Genomic DNA, 18,370 nt, shown 5'->3' with positions numbered 1-18,370 from the left:
GCTCTCCAGGTGCCCAGAGAAAACAAGGTCCATTTTATTGCAACTTGTTCCCTTTTCGCAAGCCATTGCCTGTATGTGGCATCCAGCGTAATCCAAAAGGATCTCCTGTGTCTTCCCAAGGCTGAACACTTGCTCAGAAAGTGTTTCATCAGGAGAGATGAAAACATAGGAATGAAAGAAATTTCAGACTGTTGCTTGTGTGTTCTTTTGGGTATTTTATTTTATTTTATTTTATTTTATTTTATTTTATTTTTCTTATTTCTAGTATCTTTCTCTCATTTATGTAACAAGCTTTTGGATATGCTTCTTGCATAAAGATTCATCTTCGGGTTTGGTTTATACTTACTGAGAAGATGACCCGCAGAGGCGAAGGTTGCAGTCTCACAGCACGGGTAACGCAGTGCTCAGGCTGAGCCCGGAGCGTGTTGGGAAACACACAAGAAATTAGGAGACTGCCTGATAGAGAGGGATATGCAGAGGGGACTGAAATGTGATTAAAGGGAGCTGGAAACTTGCACAGATATGGAGGCAGCATAAAGCTGGGATCCCAGATCTTGCGAGGAGCAGGTCGAGCATCTCCCTGTGATGTACATCTGCTAACTCAGCACCATCGTCGTCCTGCTGCTACCCTCTTGGCTGAAACGTGGCTTGTTCTCTTAATTGTACTACACTGCAGATAAACCAATCAGCCATAGAGAAAATGGTTTTGAATATTAGTCACTGCCTGGCTGAAGTGTTCAGTTCCTATTAACACAATGCGTCAACAAAACCAGTCTTCTATCACTGTTTAACGCACATGCTTAAAAATGAAACTCCAAATACAAATTTAAACTTTTATTCAAATAAAAAGGGCCAAAATTAATCTTCATTGGATACTTATCAGCCTTGCAGTTCCTAAAAATGACTTGAGGCTGTGGAACCACTTTCCTTCCAGTAGCACGGAGGACTAAGAGAGCATGACAGTGGAGGGAAGAGGCTACGGTACCAGTTTGGGAGTGGGAATGCAGGGGGAGTCGGGTCGCAGCTCCTGCAGTGCCTTTGAATTTTATAAAAAAGGTGCTAGGAAAAGTGAAGAACTCATCCAGGGGGTAGGGACATGGACCACAGGACTCCTGTGACCTGGCCGAGCGCTTCCCGAACCAGGAGACTTAGGGACAAGTTCAGCAGATAGATTTGCCTTCTGGATCCTTCCTTTCCTTGTGGTCCGGCTCTGGCAGGAGAGGGGAATGTGCTCTGGGACACTTAGATATGGAACTCTCCTGAGAGCTCATGTCCCCGCAGGCTTAGTACAGCCAGTGGTGGAGATTTCCTACTTCAGGGGAAAAATCTCTCCATGGGAAACAAAGCAAAGTGGGTGTGCTCGGCTGGTTAATGACACCCACTAGCCATTCAGATGGCAGCTGCCTAGTAGCAGCTCTGGTGACACTTCATTCCTCTGAAGACATCACCTGCAGGTGACAATATACATTGATCAGAAGCCTTTGAAGTTGTTTTTGGCTCTCTGCAGCACTGCTCGTTTTTTTTTGTGTGTTAACAACCTGCAGCTTGTGATAACCATCAGAGCTCCAAAAATATGTCAGCAATCCTAGGGGACTAGTCCCTTGTTCCTCCAGGCAGTGGGCTGGAAGGACCTCCTTGTGGGAAGAAACGAGTTTTCTCTCCTCCATGTCTCTTCCACTACAGCTTTACTAGATTCAATTCTGGTTCTGCCAGTCTAAATAAGAAGGCAGCTTGCCCTCAGAGAAGCATTCAAAGCTTCACATAAAGTGTCTTAATTTTCATCATGTGGTGCTGTACGTGGCAGCTATGAGCTGCAGCATTTACAAAGGCACCACAGTGCGAGAAACCGCAGCGAGGGCTTCCAGAGCAGAACATCTGGTGGGGGAGTCAGCCGTGATTAGAAAAAGTGTTATGTTATTGCCAGAATCAAATTATCTGGAGGTGTTCCTGCTGGTAAGCAGCAAATATGAGCTGTACTGAGCCCTAAATTGGTGAGTACAGGAGAGGTAGTATTAGATTTTTAAATCCCTCTTTGGGTTAAGTTGGGTTTTGTCAATATTCTCATATGTGAAGTGTCTCAAGATAGAGGCTGCTGCTGAAACAAATTTTATTTTTGTTTCTACACGTTAATATTATGTTCCCCAGTTTTGGGGAACCTCCCATCAGAGGTTTCCCTTAGGAGTGTGAAGGGCTTTGCTGGGAAGCAGAAATTGATGGCTGTCTTGTCCTAGGAGGTCTCTGTCTTTCTTAAAGATAATCTCTTCTAGCTGTGGGGAAAGAAGCCTTCACAGGACAGAATTCGAGATAATTGTAGCTGAAAATTAAACTTGCAGGGAATGTGGAATGGCATCCTGTGGGGTGATCTTTGCCATCCAAGGGATCAGGCCAGTGCAAGTGGTATCTGCATCCCAGCTGAGATGCAGTAGCTCGATGTGTGGATGGTCCCCTTCTGCTCATTGTGCTCTTCCTTGACAGTCTGGGTGAATTGATTTCCCTTTCTTTGCAGCAGATGAAATTTAACTCCTAGGTGTCAGCTGAGGAACAGAAACCTCAGCTGCTTCAACTCTAACAGTTAAGGTGGTGTTATCATTCCCTGTTGCACTATTCATGCAACCATTTAAGGAAACAGAAATGTCATGTTTTGAAGGTGTGCCTAAGTTTTTAGCACAGGATGGGGCACCACTGGCAGTGGTAGATAGATTTGCTTTCTTTTTCCCTTATAAAGAGGAGTCAGCCTCCTGCTAGGAATTCACTGCTATCTCCCTTCCCACATCCTGATAATCAGCTGGGATCATCTAAAACTTATTCCCTTGCTCACAGTCATACCTCTATATGCTACCACACTGCTCCTGTGTTTGCATTAGTATGGCACCTAGACTCTCATTGGAGGCAGCAGCTTTATTGTAACAGAAACTTTGCAAACATAGTGAAAAAAATCAATATTTTCTTTTCATCCTTGAGTTCAAATCTTTTAGATCATTGTAAATTAGACATTTTTCTCCCTTGGCTGTTAAGCATGACTGCATCCTTTGCAGGTTTTCCTCTGGCAAAATTTATAGTAAGATTTAAATATGAAGTGAATGGTCCCCTTTAAAGTTACATATGCTAAAGGAATGTGACTTATGAATCCTGTTAGCAGTAATGGCTGCATGAGAATATCAAACGCTTAGTCAAATCAAGATTTTGCAGTGATGCATCTTGCACTGAAAGGGTTGCTATAAATTTTGTACTGTGCCAAACATTTTTATGTACCTCAAGTATGTGGGCTGTGTTTGATGCTTATAGAAGTTGAATCTGTTTTGCTTTTGTTGATGACTACTGGAGGAACATGTGCATATGTTTGTGTCGCTGAACAGAATTAAAACTCATCTGGATTGCAGTGTCAACACCAGAGAATGCTGCTGCCTGCAGTAAAAACAGGAGATAATATTAAACTGCAAATAAACCATCCACCTTGTGTTGGGAAGACCAGTGTTATTTTCATAATTTCTAGTGGCCATCACAGGTGGCATCTTCTGGATAGATTAGATTCAGTGCAGAGTAGCAATTTACTTAAAAATTGCCTGTATGAAATATTCATATAAAAATTTGCTTCATGCAGTGAATATTTCAACAATTAAGAGTCTGTTCACTGTCACTTTCTGGCCTTGGTCTAAGCTAAGGGGCTGGCTTGAGGATGGTGGTCTTTGTAGCCTGCCAGCCGACTGGCACCTATGGGATCGTACTGGAACAGATGGAAGACCGGCAAGCCTAGAGGACAAAGTGGCAGCTGAGAAGTCTCCTGCCTCCAGACACGGAGGAGTTTCCAGCATTTCGGTGTAGCTTACACGCTGGACTGCACAAGTCCGAGCTCCATCAGGAAGCCTGGCTCTTCTCTGCTGTCCTGCTCCGTGATGGCAAGGCACACTTATGGGGACCAAAGAGCCACCAATGCCTGAGAAATGGCCAGGAAAGGTGACTCTGTGTGCCTGAAGTGATCTGAATAGCAGGGCTCAAACCTGGTCTTGGGTCTAAATATCACAGCAAATATATTCAGAGCCTCTTGCATGAAGATGGGATGTCACAGCTTCCCAAGTCCCTCTTGAGCAGGGGACATGATACGCTTGTGGCCAGGGGCAGGCTCATCTTCAGAACATGCATTTGGTCACATTGTCTTGTTTTTAAGTAACATGGGCAATTTTAAATAGAAAAAACCCCACCCAAAAACCCCACCAAAAACAAGTTTTGGGGTACCTTGGGGGTAGAATTTTCTGCACCAGCAAAATTCAGCCTGTGCAAATTTCTGGAGCTCTTGGTTCTTTTGTGGGTTTATTCTCTTTGAAGAAATATCTTTGTCTTAATGTCATACTAATTGTTTGAGCACAGCAGGGATTTTAGGGCTTCTGCAAGGTGTGGGAGCACCAGAGTGATCTCAGGGGCTCAGCCTGTCCCTCAGCACCTTTCCGAGCTGGGGCACAGGCATGTGCTGAAGTAGTCCGGTGGCAGGTTGTTTTGGATGTTCTCTCAAACTGCCTCTCTAACGATGAGGCCATTTCACAGTGAATCAGTGAGGTGGCTGCTCTTGTGGCTAGATCTGAAAAAGGTTTTAAAACCAACTCTCCCACATGGCATTAAAATGTTTTGAGGGGAAGCTGGGGGCTCTGATTCCACCTTTTTATTTGTTTTTCAAATCAGGGCTAAAGAGTTTCATTTCTTTTGGGTTGCCCGCTTGAATCCCGCTGAATCAGGACAGAAAATTACTGAGCGCATGAGAGGAGCGCAGTAATCATTTGGGGTCAGTGAACTATAGATTGCAATATTCGGCAGAGTTATTGCGCTTGCCTGCGAGCCGCAGCCGTGTCCCCGCTCTACCCGCCAGCAGCCGTGGGAGAGGAGGGGAAGGCTGCTCTGCGTTGCGCTCACTTGGCCTTTTCCATTGTGCCCCCTGAGTTATCAGCCCCTCCTACCTGCTGAAGCATTTCACGCTGCATTATTGATTATTTTTAATCAAAGGGATCAGAGTTATTTTCCCCAGTTGTCAGTTTGGTTCGGGCCACTCTGCTGATTATTGCGACTCACTGAGATGATGAAAATAACCATCCAGATCGTGAAGTTTAGAGGCAGAAAACCTGACTAGCCAAGGCAACTAGTTTTGTTTGACTTTATGTTTGATTTTTTTTTGCCTTTCTGGCTCTGCCTGTATTGTACAAGGTATTTTACTTTTGCTTCCCCAAGGCAATCTACCAATAATTCAATAACAGCTGCCTGTTCTTATTCCTTCGTTGCTCGGGCTCCGAATACCAGACTTGAATTTCGAGGACCTGTTTTCAAGCACTGGCATACATTTTCTGTATATGCCCTTGGGCAGTCTCCTTCACCTCGGTATCTTCTGATTTTGTAAATGAGTTCAATATCCTTTTTGCAGGACCACTTTGCGCATCTCCAGCGTGCTAGGTAGTTTGGCAGTCCACTAATCCAATAATGAGAGAGAGGAGAAATAAAACCGTTAGCTGACCTGTGCACAGAGATGAACACGTAGCAAAAACGGGAGCTCTTGCTGGAGAGAATTCAAACTCTGCCTCATCAGAGGTTTATGCCCCAACAGGCAAGCCCCAGGCTGCCGTTCACCACGCTAGATGTGACTCCTAGCTCCCTAAAACCATTCATTAGCTGGAATCTAAAATCTCACCATTGCTACCATGACTCGAGCTGTTACAGCAATGGGAACTTTAAAAGTAAACTTTATGTCCAAATTCTGCCAGCCTGCTTATTAATGACATGCACATTATTGAAGTTCAGACATTTGCATTCAATGCTCATAGCTGTTTCTTTGATTGCTAATGATGTTGATTCACAAAGAAAAAGCTTTCTAAAATAAAGAGACTATTTCATGTACCACACCAAAAGCAAATGAAAGGATGTTGCATATAGCATTTTTTTGGTCATGTTAAGCCCTGTCCAAACACCTCAGGACTCATAAATTAGGTAGAAATAAAATGTGATTTACCAGCTAATGAACTAGTCTTTAATTTTTAAACAGAATTATAACTTAGAGTAAACAATAAACATGCACATTTAGTCGTGAACTTCTGTCCTGAATTTTACTACTCAGTTGTCACAGATCTTTATTATTTATTCATGTTACAAGATCAGCACAATCGTTGTGCTCCTAAAACACTCATACCAGGAGCAAGTTGTCCACATATAAACTTATGGTATGAACTACCTTTGCTACCCATCCTTGCAACCAGAGATCATTTGAAGGTGAAAGAGAAGATGCCAAGCCCCTAACATAGAAAAAAGTCCTCAGAACCTGTTACAAGAAAAATAAAAGCAATTTTTTTCTGTTGAACTGCATTTTCAGACAGGCTTTCATCAAATCTTCCAACAGCCATTTTCTGTTTGTTTTTCTGCTGAGTGTGAAGGTGCCAAGTGCTGTTTAAAAGAAACATATAAATAAGAATTCCTTTTGTTGTATGCTTAAATAGGAGCGTAATTCTTTGGAAAAATCTGATGTCCAGTTTCCCAGCTGGTCTACAACAGTTAATGAAATTGCCTGGCTGGTTCAGAGTTTGGGCTCTGAACATCACTTGACACTGTGTAGGGAAATTGTATACAGGGTTGAATTCAGCTGGTCTGATCATCTGCTTTCCAGTGAAAGCCAAAGAAGGCAAATGGATGTGTCTAGGGCACTGACCTGTTTTGGAGAAAGTAGGTATCTGAAACTGGACAGATTGTGACTTTGAGGTATCCATTTTCCTTTCATTTACCATAGAGGGAATGTAAGGGACTGGGTTAAAGCTAAAGGAGATGAAGCCATCCTTGGGGATTTCTGGGCGCAGTCCCTGGCTTCTTCCTGACATACTTTTGTAGAGGTATGATCCTATAGAAGCAGCAAACTGCATCACTTGCAGCACTATCTCGGTTCTAACATTTGTTCCTGGAGTGCAAGCCTCAACATCAGTATAGCAATGCAGTTTGACCTTATGAATAATTTAGGCAATAGAATTTTTAACCAGTAATTCTAGTATTTGCTGGTCATAAAGATGTTGTATGTCCAAAATATGTCCTCAGGCTTCAGCATGTCTGTGGTTTACAAGGAACCTGGCTAGTCTGGTGTACAGGTACATGCATACAAAGAGGATGGCCCAATGAATAATTAGGAAGAGAAGAAACTTCACTGAGATAAAAAAGTGAATTTTAAAAAGTAAAGAAAAATATCTGATCTTGAAGCCCAATAAGAAGACTGATCAGCAGATCTTGATGATTCAGCTAGGTCCTGGTTGACCAATCTATTTGAAATTTATATTATCAGACAAACTGAGGAAAGGTTTCTCCCCAGAGATTCTTCTTTGGAGTCTTTACAAACAATATTCTACAGATGAAATAAAATGATGACACTTGGGACTGTAAGTACTGATGCTATTACTTGAGAAATGCAACTGCATCAGTTTTTTGCTACGTAGCATATAGAATTTTGCTTGGAAATTCAGAGCTATTTTCCTCTTCATAATGTTCCCTTTGTCTCCTATGACACTTTCAATCTCTTTATAACACTGTGTTTTGCAATGAAGAGGCTAAAAACCTGCAACAATAAATATTAATAAACAGAAACTGGACCAGGAAAGTTGTCATGGCAGACAGCCAAGTTATAAAAGATTGTCTGTTTTGACTCTTAGACAATGCTACTGAGAAATTATTTTCTGGATAAAATTAAATAGTAATCTGGGTGTCTGCTGATGGAAAACACCATCAGGATTTACTTGATTCTTGGGGGCTTCTTTTTTAAAAAAAAAAATCTACTTTGACAAATATGAAACAGATAAATAATACCAGAAATGTAAACAAGGAATGTAGAATCACATTTCTTCAGTGGTTTTAAGCAAGATTCTCACATATAAACTCCCGAAGGAGGCAAGATTCACAGTCACCCTCAGTAAGATACATATTCTAGTGTCAATCAGCAAGATGCTCCACTGTACCACATGAAAGTTGCTGCTGTTCTGGCAAATTGCAGCTTTTCTCTAGTAGAGGAAGAGGTTTACTCCATTTTGGAGTAATTGGCTTGTCATGCTGAGATACTGAGGACTTCACGCATCTGCTCCTCCTGAGATCTCCTTGGCAGAAGGGTCTGGTCCGGATTTGTAAGTTAACGTGCCTGTGGCCCTCAGTGTGCACAGTCAGGTTAGCTGCCAGCCTACTAAGGATGCACTTGAGGTGCAGCAACTGCAAAGTATTGATTGATTTGAACACTTTGGTTCTGTATGCAAAAACTTCTTGGGCCACCTGGACACTCTTCTGGTTTGCATTAGATTTAATGTTGTTTAAAGAAAGTGTAAACAACTGGGGAATAATAAATGACTGCATGTTAGGCCAACCTCAAAAAATCTGCATCTGAAGAATACTAAAATCTAAAGAAATTTGAAAAATCAGTTGTCAGAGATCATTTTAAGTTGCTGAGGCTGTGATCCCTGTCCCCTAAGATGCAGCTCATAGATTTAGACACTCCATTAGGATACCTGTATATGCAATACAGCTTCATGTTATTACCACTAGTGGAGATCTAGACAGTGGAGCTGAGACATGGTACAAACAGGAAGTATTTGCTTTAGGTAGAACTGAATTTCCACTGATGGTATTAACCAATGTGGAGTGGGTGAGATTCAGTGACCTAGTCATAGGTGTCCAGCTCCACTTGAGGTGCCTTAAGATATCCAAGGTATCTATCCATGTGTGTCTGGTGGATATGACTCAGGACGAGGATGACACCTCCAGAGCTCTGGAGCAGCAGCTAGTGGCAGGGCAAAATCCCAAAGGGCAGCTCAAATGGACCTATGCTCCTGTGTGTGGGCACCTGGGATGTGTTCAGAGGGTTACTGTGTGGTAAAAGTGGAGTCAAGAAACCTCAGGCTTGCTCTTGGCTATAAAACCATAGGCTTTGAGGACGTCTTCTGAGGTGTGAGGCTGATAGCTCTAATTTGCATTTGCCTAGGCACTGATGGTTCTGCAGGTGCATTTCTATGTCAGCCTTGCCTTTCAGTCTGGGCTGAGGCTCAAGTCTGTATCCTGGGGTCCAGGGCAAGATACTAGAGCCATCCTGATCAATATTGATGCAATACAATTGTGCAACCACGCAGGGCAGGTCTGCCACAGGTTAGACTTAGGGAATAAAGATTGCTTTGCTGGTATTTTCTCATTCTACTATATATAGGAGGAAGTGGGATGGGGAAATTATGGACTACGGGGACAAAGGATGCAGTTTACACCTAAAGGAAAGCAGTGGATAAAGTGATGCTTCTAAGGCTTAATCTCCCACTGGAGCAGGGCAGCTGAATGCTAACCCTTCTCCGGGGAGGACGGAAAGAGATTGTACTCAACTACACGACCCAGCCTTTGTGAACAAGTACAAGTGATCCTCACTGCCCTCTTTCCTGGCATTGTTAACACTTTTACATGTGTGTGTTTATTAGCTTGGAAAACAGGCTTTTAGTAACAAGAAAATATGGGGCAGGAAAATGGTAGTGACAGACACATGCTTTAAAAATTGTGCTGAGATGTTCTAACTTCATTGTACTTTTAAAACAATTTTTTCCTATCATCTCACTACACCAGTGCTACAAGTAGGACATAGCCACAACATTGCGCCTCCAAGACACAAAATTTTGTATTGCGTTGGTGTTAGCCACTAATAGGATTCCAGCACAAAGCACTTTAATCCATTGCTAAGTAAGTGACAGTGTAGTAATATGGTTTGAGGAAAGGACATGGCTAACATGCTACTTCTGCTCTTCAAAGACTTAGTTTTATAATCCTCTGCAAAAGTCTTTGTTCAGGTTTCTGGAAGTATTTTGTAACTGCCCACACATGCCTTTAAAGATTGTCTCAAGCCCTACCAATGTATTTGCTGCAAAATTCAGTCTATAATTAGTTATGCTTTCAGTCTCTGAATCACCATATAATGGTATGTTGTGTTGGAGCTGTAACTACTATCTTTAATATTTCAGTAGGCTAATTGCTAATGCAGTTTTAAGGACCAGTAAAGTTGTCACCAGCAGATCAGTAATTTTATCATCACCACAAGATAAAGCTTCTGAGCTTGAATATGACATCTGGTCAAGTATAGTGTGTCAGCCTTGTGCCTGAGTTAGGGGTAATGGATACTTCCAGTCTCGTTTTAACCTCACGAGTTTCGGTGCTTGTGTGGGGATTTATTGGCATGCTGTCTGCTGATCGTGCTGGTGCTTGTGAGCCGGTGGATTTTTCTGTGTTTAAAGCCATATGTGCTTATGTAGTTGAGGTCTGTTTTGATTGAGAACTTAACACTTCCCTCACCTTGATCTTATACTGAGTCATTCAAGCTGGATAAGTTTAATCCTTTTCTGTACACAATAAATCAGACTTTAGTTGTTTGGAGCACTTGGTTGGGATGAATCTGAAATATTGCGGTGCCTATAGGATATAAATCTAAGTGAGCCTAGGATCCTTTTGTAATAGAAATAGAGCTATTCAAATACAGACTGTTGTCAGTGCAGCCTAGGTTTGGCTAGATGAGTTGTAGATGAGTTGCAGCCTAAACTCTGTTGACTAGACTTCAGATGCTATGATGGGAGTATCAGACAATTTGCTGAGATGCTCAGACCTGCGCTGTGGACATATAATCTTAGGTGACATAGATCCTACAATTGATAAGATTACCAGACTGGAAGCTCTTTCTCCACCATTAACTCATTAAACCTGCACATTGTTACAACACTGCTTAATATAGTAGTCCTTGTGTTCTGTTGAAAGAGGTCCTGCACCTTTCTGTCTTTCCATAATGGTATCCATATGACCTGTGTGGATGCCAGTCTCAGCCTAAAGACTTTGAATTCTGCCCAAAAGCATATTCAAAACTGAGGTCTTCTTACACAGTGCTGCTGCATGGCGTGACGCTCAGCATCCTTACTGCAGCCCGGTGAGACTTATCCAAGTGTCTCAAGCATGTTGAATCAAAGCTGGGAAATGGACATCTGGAGAAGCCACTTTGCTGAGATGTTGCCTTCATTTTCTGGTCTATATGAACTGTTAAGCTGCAGGGAAGGTGTGTGTGGCAAATGGGCGAAGAATCTGATATTTCTGTGTGAAAAATGCATGTGCTAGGGCAGGCTGGAATTACACCTGGTTTATTACTCTGCCTCCAACACAATGGGAAATGGGGATATACTGCACTGAGTAAAACACAGCTTCATCTTGTCCCTTGTTCAGAGACCCTGGCAGAGCCACTGAGTGCATGATGATGAATATCTATGTCTTCTAACGCTCACAGCTGTGTCTTTGCATGGCCAGATCATGGACTGCCAGCTCTTTTTTTTCTGCAGTATAAATAATGAACTACAAAGGCTGATGATTTCACAAATTATTTAGAAACTTTATTCCCTTGAAATTCAAAGAAAATCAGGCTGTTAAATTGCTGTATGGCTTATGAAAATGTTGTCCCTTTAATATTAGTGGGTTGTATTAAGTAAATATCCTGGAGGTGTTAGCCTTAAAGTCAATAGGACTTTGGCTTCTAAATGCCTTTGCAAGTCCATTGAGACAGGCTTTGTAGGAAGAATTAATATCTTCTACTAAAGCAAATGATATCTGAGGGAAAAAGAAGAGGCTTTGGGGCATAAAAGCCATTCTTCAGGTCATCTGTATTGTGAGTCTAGACCTTAGTTTCAAAGTGATGTACGAGCCATTCAAAATGTCACTCAGTGAAAAGATTTATGATGTCTGACTTGTATCTCCCCCTCCCCTTTCTAATGCTGGTGTAAATCAGAAGTGGTTCAGTGGAGCTAGACTGTGAAACTGTCCAAGAGACACGGGCTGTACAGTATATGACTGGTACTTGCTTGGAGAAGCACAGTAACTCTTACCTTTTCAGCACATCTTGAAAGATGTTGGAAAACTCTTAGCTCCGTCATTTTCTTTTCTCTAGTAGTTTCAAACTAGAGAAAAGTTGATAATTCTGGCAGAAAAAAAATGGGCCCTTTGACTGGAAGATGGAAGCTAAAACATTTCTTTAAAAATACCGTACGCTGCTAAATAAGGCCATGGCTATTTTTATCAAAAACTGGCTTTTTGGAAGCTTAATTGCCTTCGTTCTGCTCATACAAATCAAAATGATACTTGTTGGCAGGATGGACTTAAAATAAAATCTAGTTGGTGTACTGAGAGCTGTGAAAGAAGATGAACCAACTTTCTTCTTTTCTCTTTTTCCTTTTTTTTTTTTTTTTTTCTTTTTTTCCCTTAAAGCAATTAGAGATGTGTTCTGTGACCTGCCCTTATCTTTCTCTGGCTCGTCTGCATACTGTGAGGCTTGTCACAGGCTGCGTGGGTCTCTCTGCTAGCCGCACATGCAAAGGCTGCAAGGCTAAATTGAAGCTCTGAAGCTGTGTCCTATCTTGTTGCCAGGGAACAGTGACGAAGAAGTGCCTGAGCTAAACTCGAATTTAGGAACCGTCTTTGCAATGAGTTTCTTATGTGACCTTGGGCAAGCAATTTGTGTGGGGTGAGATTCCTCTCTTCCAGTGTCAAGCTCCCAGTAGTTAAGACTCCAACTTCAGTTTGATGGAGGACTCTGCCTATGGGAGGGGAGCACAAGAGAGGGAGACTGGTCCTCTAGTTACACGTTTGTCTAGAATTAGGACAAACCTCCACTTGGGACATCTGCTTCTCTCCAAATACATTGTGAGACCAGATGGCTACCTTAGACCGATACCTAACATCTGGACTTCTGTAGGACTGCAAAAGCATTTGAACTCTTTGTTAATCCCCATCTGACGCAGATACAATCTCTGAAGTCTCCACAGTTGTCAAAAAGCTTTCAGGCTGTGTACGGTGTTACGTGACATGTAGCTGCAACATGAGCAAGACATTTTTTGCACATCCTTAGATTTCTGAGGGTTGTGGGAGGTTATCTTTGAAGGGATGAAGAATTCCTCCCTCTTCCTCACAGTATTTCTGAAGCCTGAGTTATGCTGTTCAAAGTACTTCACGGTCACAGTCCATCCTTATATCCAAGAACTGCTGACTTGACCCACTCTCCGAGGATCCTTTTCTTTGAAGGTGGCAAGAAGGGACTTTGCCCAACAGCAGTGATGGGAGTGTTAGCAGATGGCTCACGGCAGTCATCACCCAACAGTGTCAGGAGCCAAATAAATCAAGATGAATAGCAGCGAGCACAAGAGCAGTCTGTGGCAGAAAGTTTATTCTGGAATAAACATGATGAAAATCTGCCTTGAGGAGCCTGGAAGGTGGGACCTGCAGCTAGAATAACTTCTTTACAAAATCATTTGATCCTGGTGGGATAATTCTGCAACTGTAAGTGCATGTTCTGCATGCAAGTGTGTGCATCTTGGTCTAAAGGATTTCACGTGTCCTCTTTCTTCAGTGGTGAAGGAAATGGGATACATTTTGGGTGAGAGAGTGAATGATCAGTTCACAACTTTTGATTTCAGATCAAGCAAGTTTTCCCAGTAGGAGAAGAATTAAGATACTTCTTTCCTTATAGACATTTCATTTCAAATTCTGTTCGATATCAGCACGTTTCTTTCCACCAAAGGGGAAATGCTTTTCTGGTCTCTTCTTACGAACTAAAGCTGAAGGATTTCTTCTGTCGATGGTTTGACAGTTTGCTGAAGCATCTACCTCAGCTTTGATCTGTTTCTCTCCTCTCCCTATTAATTTTTAACACTTGTTAAAAGATTTGTTCTATTTGTGAGTCACAAAAAGGTGTCTTAATTTATAGACAGCTCAAGTATATCTTGCTGTAATTTCAAAGTGTAATTTTTTCCCCTTCAAGAATTTAATTCATGTCCTCAGCTACCATATAGAAGCATAACTACTTTGAATCTTATGAAACTCTCTTGATTTGCACCTGAGAAGGCTTCTGACCTTGTTAGTTATAAAATTTAAAGCTTATTTCTCAACAAGAACTTCACACCGGAGAGTCCTCTGTCAACAGCAGCAAAAAATCTTGGTTTTCATTAGAGGAGAAAAAAACCCACTTTTCTTTATCAGAAACTAGGTTTACAGAAATACCAAAGTTATCAAAATCCAAACAGACAACTGAGTATTTTTTATGAAGAAAATATATGAAAATCAAATTTTCCTTTTGGAAAACAGTGAAGTTTTCTGCCAAACTCTCAAATACTATACTTTTGAGACTCTAAGTACTTTATTCTCCTCCACTTACTTTTTTTGCCATACTGAAAATGTACAAGCTTGTCTAGGATACTAGTAGTAAACATGAAAAGGAAATGGATCCACAGTCCAGGCTTCACTGTGACCTAAGGAAGAGATTAACAGTATAGTAGTAGCATTCCTTGGCAGAGTCCTGATTCTGTTTTTATTTCTTTCTGTACATAAAATCACCAGATTTTTGTCTCCTGTACCTACCCTTCAGTAAAGATGAGAAATTTGGGGTTTTTTCAGTTTTTTTTCAGCTGAAAAACTGTGCAAATCACAGGACAACTTGCAGGCACTTTGACCATCTTAACTACAATAAAGTCAAGACAGGGATAAAGGGGTAAATGGGATGCAGTTTCATCTGTCTGAAGGGTAGTGTGCTGCAGTTCTAGTGCCAAATCAATCTATTTTCATTGGAGAAAATATTTTTTCATCTGTGCGATGTACAAAGTGTCTCTGAGGTTCATCAGCTCAATGAAGGGTCGTGCTGCTGCCGCGGTATCTTCTTGTAAAGCAGCGAGGATGAAATACATAGGCCATGGTCCAAGAGACCATGCATCAGATCCTGTAGGAGGAGGATTGGGACCCCTCTGAGAAGGTCTGGACTGACTCCGTGCTGCCGATATTCTCCTGCAATCCACTGGCCCCTCTCAAAGGGAATTTGGCATTTATGGGTAACCTTTGACATGAGGTGCATTCCCTGGGCAGTGGGTGTAGGTGAAAACAGCAGGAGCAGACTCTATCGTCCTGCCACGTGTTACCTAATAAATGGCAGATCAGAGAAGTGCTTTAAAGATGCTTTTCAGCTGTAAAATTCACATCAAGACTTCACTCATTCCCCTGCTTTCTTCTGCCCTCCCTCCCATTTTCTTTTCTCTCTCTTTTCCCCCCCGGAGTGTGATATTTGATATCAAAGAGCTTTGATTGAAACGAAGCTTTCATTCACACCCTCAGCTTTTGCTTTTTTTCCTCCCCAGACTCAGGACACTGAATGCCCACGCCCTGCTCTGGGGACAAGGCACTTGCTGTTGTTTTGTTACTAGAGCATCGCAAATGCACGATTCACCCATCCAGGGCTTTACTTGCTTTGGTCCATCTCCAGAGACAGACCTGTCTGGCAGCCCCTTAACCCTCTCCATCTACTCCAAGGCTCCGACAGGTGCTGTGTGGGTGAAAAAAGTAAGTTTTAAATAACCCAGACATAGTGCCTCAACTCTTTCCTGTGCGTGGCATGTCAGAACCTTCTTTTTTGGGGCAGAAATCCTCTATCAGCATCTGTTCATAAAAGGTGGCATCGAGATCTCGTTGTGTTGCTCTCTGCTAATCAGGGTTGCAAATTAATTCCTTCAGAGCATGCTACAAGTGTTCATGCAAAGACCGATGCAATGAACTTGCCATTGCTTCCACAGAATCCTGCAACCATCTCTCTTTTCTGGTCAACAGACAGAAGCATGGGAGAATCTGTACCTAGAGAAAGAAGCCTTCCACATTTCATTGACTTCCCCTCCTTCCTTCCTCGGGCATATTTTGGTAGTTTGTGTTGGATCCTCTTTGGTGGCACCTCGTAGTTTGAGCAGTCCAAGCACAGTCCCCTCCAATTTACCATTTAGCTACAAAAACATATGGTTTCTTCCTTCTTCTGCTCAAAGCTTTGTGTGCCTCTGCTTTTGCTTTCTTCTTTTGTAAGTCCTGTCTAAATCTTCTGTCATCTCGGTTCTCTTGCTCTGCGTGGTGAATTTCTGTTGCTTCATGGGGTGGAGGCAGAAAACACAATAGCTACTTCTCCCACATCCAGATCCTTCCAAAAATGCTTGTTGTTGGTCTGGTCTTGGCACAGTCATGGAGGTTAAGTGCTCTGCTAATTTGAGGTTAGAATTACACAAGATCTTGACAATAAAAGTATATAAAGACTGAAGTAGATGCATTTCATAAAACTACAGTTTTCCTAGAAAGAAAATCTTCATGTATCCTGGAATTTATCCATTTTTAATGCATCAGTGTCCCAAATCTTCAAATTTAAAAGCATAAAATTTTTTGTTGTTCTCATACCAAGCACATTAAAGCTCCAAGGAAATCACAGTGATTATACATTGTTGCAGTGAGCACATGTATACTTATTGACATTTGCTAATTAAATTTGTTCAAACAAGCAAGGTATACCCTGTAGAAGGTTCAGAGTAAATGTGGGCTTGAGAGGGAGGAAGTGTTGGGAGGGGATAATAGTAGAATAATGATAATTATTTGTTTCTTGTGATCTATTTAAAAGACAACAACAACGAAAAAAGAAAAAAGCAGAAAGCTTTGAAGTGCAAAATGTCCCCATATCAATGGCCTAAGATCTGCCCGAAACAAGCAGGAGAATCCCGGCTTTGTGTATCCTAAAAAGTTAAAACCACAGGAAGTCTGATTTTCAGCCTGGGTGCAGATGTAACATATATATTGACAAAAGCAAACCAAATCAGTTTATATCATGCACACCAGTAGGAAAGATCCTGTTTCCTGTTTCCTGTGATGTTATTATTGATCAGGGATTTCATATCAAAGCAGTTTACAATAAAGCTGTAAAAATCAAAACTTGTTTTTCTTCTTCGTCCACAAAAGGAGCAGTTTTGATTGCATTTGTTGCCTTTAAATATATCTTTTAAAAAAAATTTAAAGCAGTGAAATATGCCTTTTCAGTGTTTCCACAACAGACAAAAAATTATTTCTTGAGTATGACACTCAACTGGGGGATATGCAATAGCACTTGCAGATGCACAATCCTTCTCCATCTTACTTTCAAGTACTGCATCTTTTCCTCCTCTTCTCTCTTTTTGCTCTTCTCACTTAGATACAAGCCTCCGAGTCACCATCAGGCTCAGCTGGAATTCCCCCCCCCCATATTTAAGGACTGTAGGCTGTAGTCCTGTGGCATCACCTCAGCAAGTCTGAGTTCAGCTCAATACCTTCGTGGCTGGCTTTTGAGGGGCAGCAGGCAGTCTGTCAGCGCTCACAAAGCCAACTGTCACTCATTAACAAAGAATTTCATAGAAAGCATATTTTAAAATTATAATGCCCTTATCTAAATTGCTGTCTTAACAAGGTGTCACTCATGCTGCACCAGAGCCATCGTGTGTTTAGCCTCAGCCTTTCTATTCTGTCCAGTCTTAGTTGTCTCCACCTGAACTAGCTGCTCTGACCTCCCCTTACAGACGGCGCAGAGAAATGGATAGCTTTGGAGCATGGGTAAGCCATTTTATGTGCCTTTTTAGGATGAAATTAATTTGAAGTTGTTATTTCTAATTAAAAGGGAAGCTAAATAACAGCCATTTACATGTGGGAGTGTGTAAGTGGTCTCATGGATATCATGCACGTTGTCTTTATCTCCCTACCATCTAGGACATGTCCAATATAGTTCAATATGTATTTTCTCTTGAACTAGGCACTGCTAGAAGGTGCTTTTTCAAGTCTCTTGTTACCTCCTGTTGATATGAGGGGTCAATATTATTTATGTCCCAGACCAGTATTTCCTGTGTGAAAAAAATCTGTATCTTAGTCTATGAAGACTGCTCTCTCTAAACTAGGACAAAAGACAGGTCAGTTTTAACACTAATATATTGCTGGAACATTCCCTACATCTCTAGTGTTGCCACATTCTACTAGCCTAATGTAAGAACTTCAGGTTCATGAAATTGCTGCCACTGTAAATTGGCCTTTGCCCACTCTAAAGATGCAAACCACGTCAGATAGAACCAAGAGTGAGAAATGTTTTTCTTCTTAACAGACAACTGTGCTTCTTAATTTGGGGCTACTGAGGTTTCAAAGTGGCGTTCAAAATGAGACAATACAAAACTGGGAGGAGAGGTTGATACTCCAGATGGGTTGTGCTGTCTTTGGGAGGGAGCTCAACAGCTTGGAGAGATGGGCTGACAGGCATGTCATGACTCTCAGCCAAGTGAAATGCAAAGATGGATAAGAATAACCCCATGTGCCAACACAAGTTATGGCCAACCAGCTGGAAAGCAGCTGTGCAGAAAAGGGGGGTCCTGGTGGACACCAAGATGACAGCAGTGTGCCCTTGCAGCAAAGCAGGCCAGCAGCCTCCTGCGCTGCGTTAGGCAGAGCTGCCAGCGAGTGGAGGGAGGTGATCCTTCCCCTCTGCTCAGCGCTGGGGGACACATCTAGGGTGCTGCGCCCAGTT

At 42.0% G+C, this 18,370-nt stretch overlaps 1 protein-coding gene across 2 annotated transcripts in view; it reads left to right on the top strand.

Annotated features, from left to right (window-relative positions):
• FRMD4A (FERM domain containing 4A) overlaps positions 1-18,370 on the top strand; it is a 382,867-nt gene that overhangs the window by 12,913 nt on the left and 351,584 nt on the right. Inside the window, exon 1 of one of the 2 annotated variants that reach the window (XM_054813275.1) lies at positions 13,305-13,323. The exons of the other annotated variant lie outside the window; for it this stretch is intronic. The gene's annotated coding sequence lies outside the window, so the exon portion shown is untranslated. Of the gene's footprint in view, positions 1-13,304; positions 13,324-18,370 lie in introns of those variants that run through there. 2 annotated transcript variants of the gene reach the window in all.

The sequence above is a fragment of the Grus americana genome, chromosome 1 (genome assembly GCF_028858705.1).
Source record: "Grus americana isolate bGruAme1 chromosome 1, bGruAme1.mat, whole genome shotgun sequence".
In the NCBI taxonomy this organism is placed as follows: Eukaryota; Metazoa; Chordata; class Aves; order Gruiformes; family Gruidae; genus Grus; species Grus americana.
This window is presented reverse-complemented; position numbering and strand designations above follow the sequence as displayed.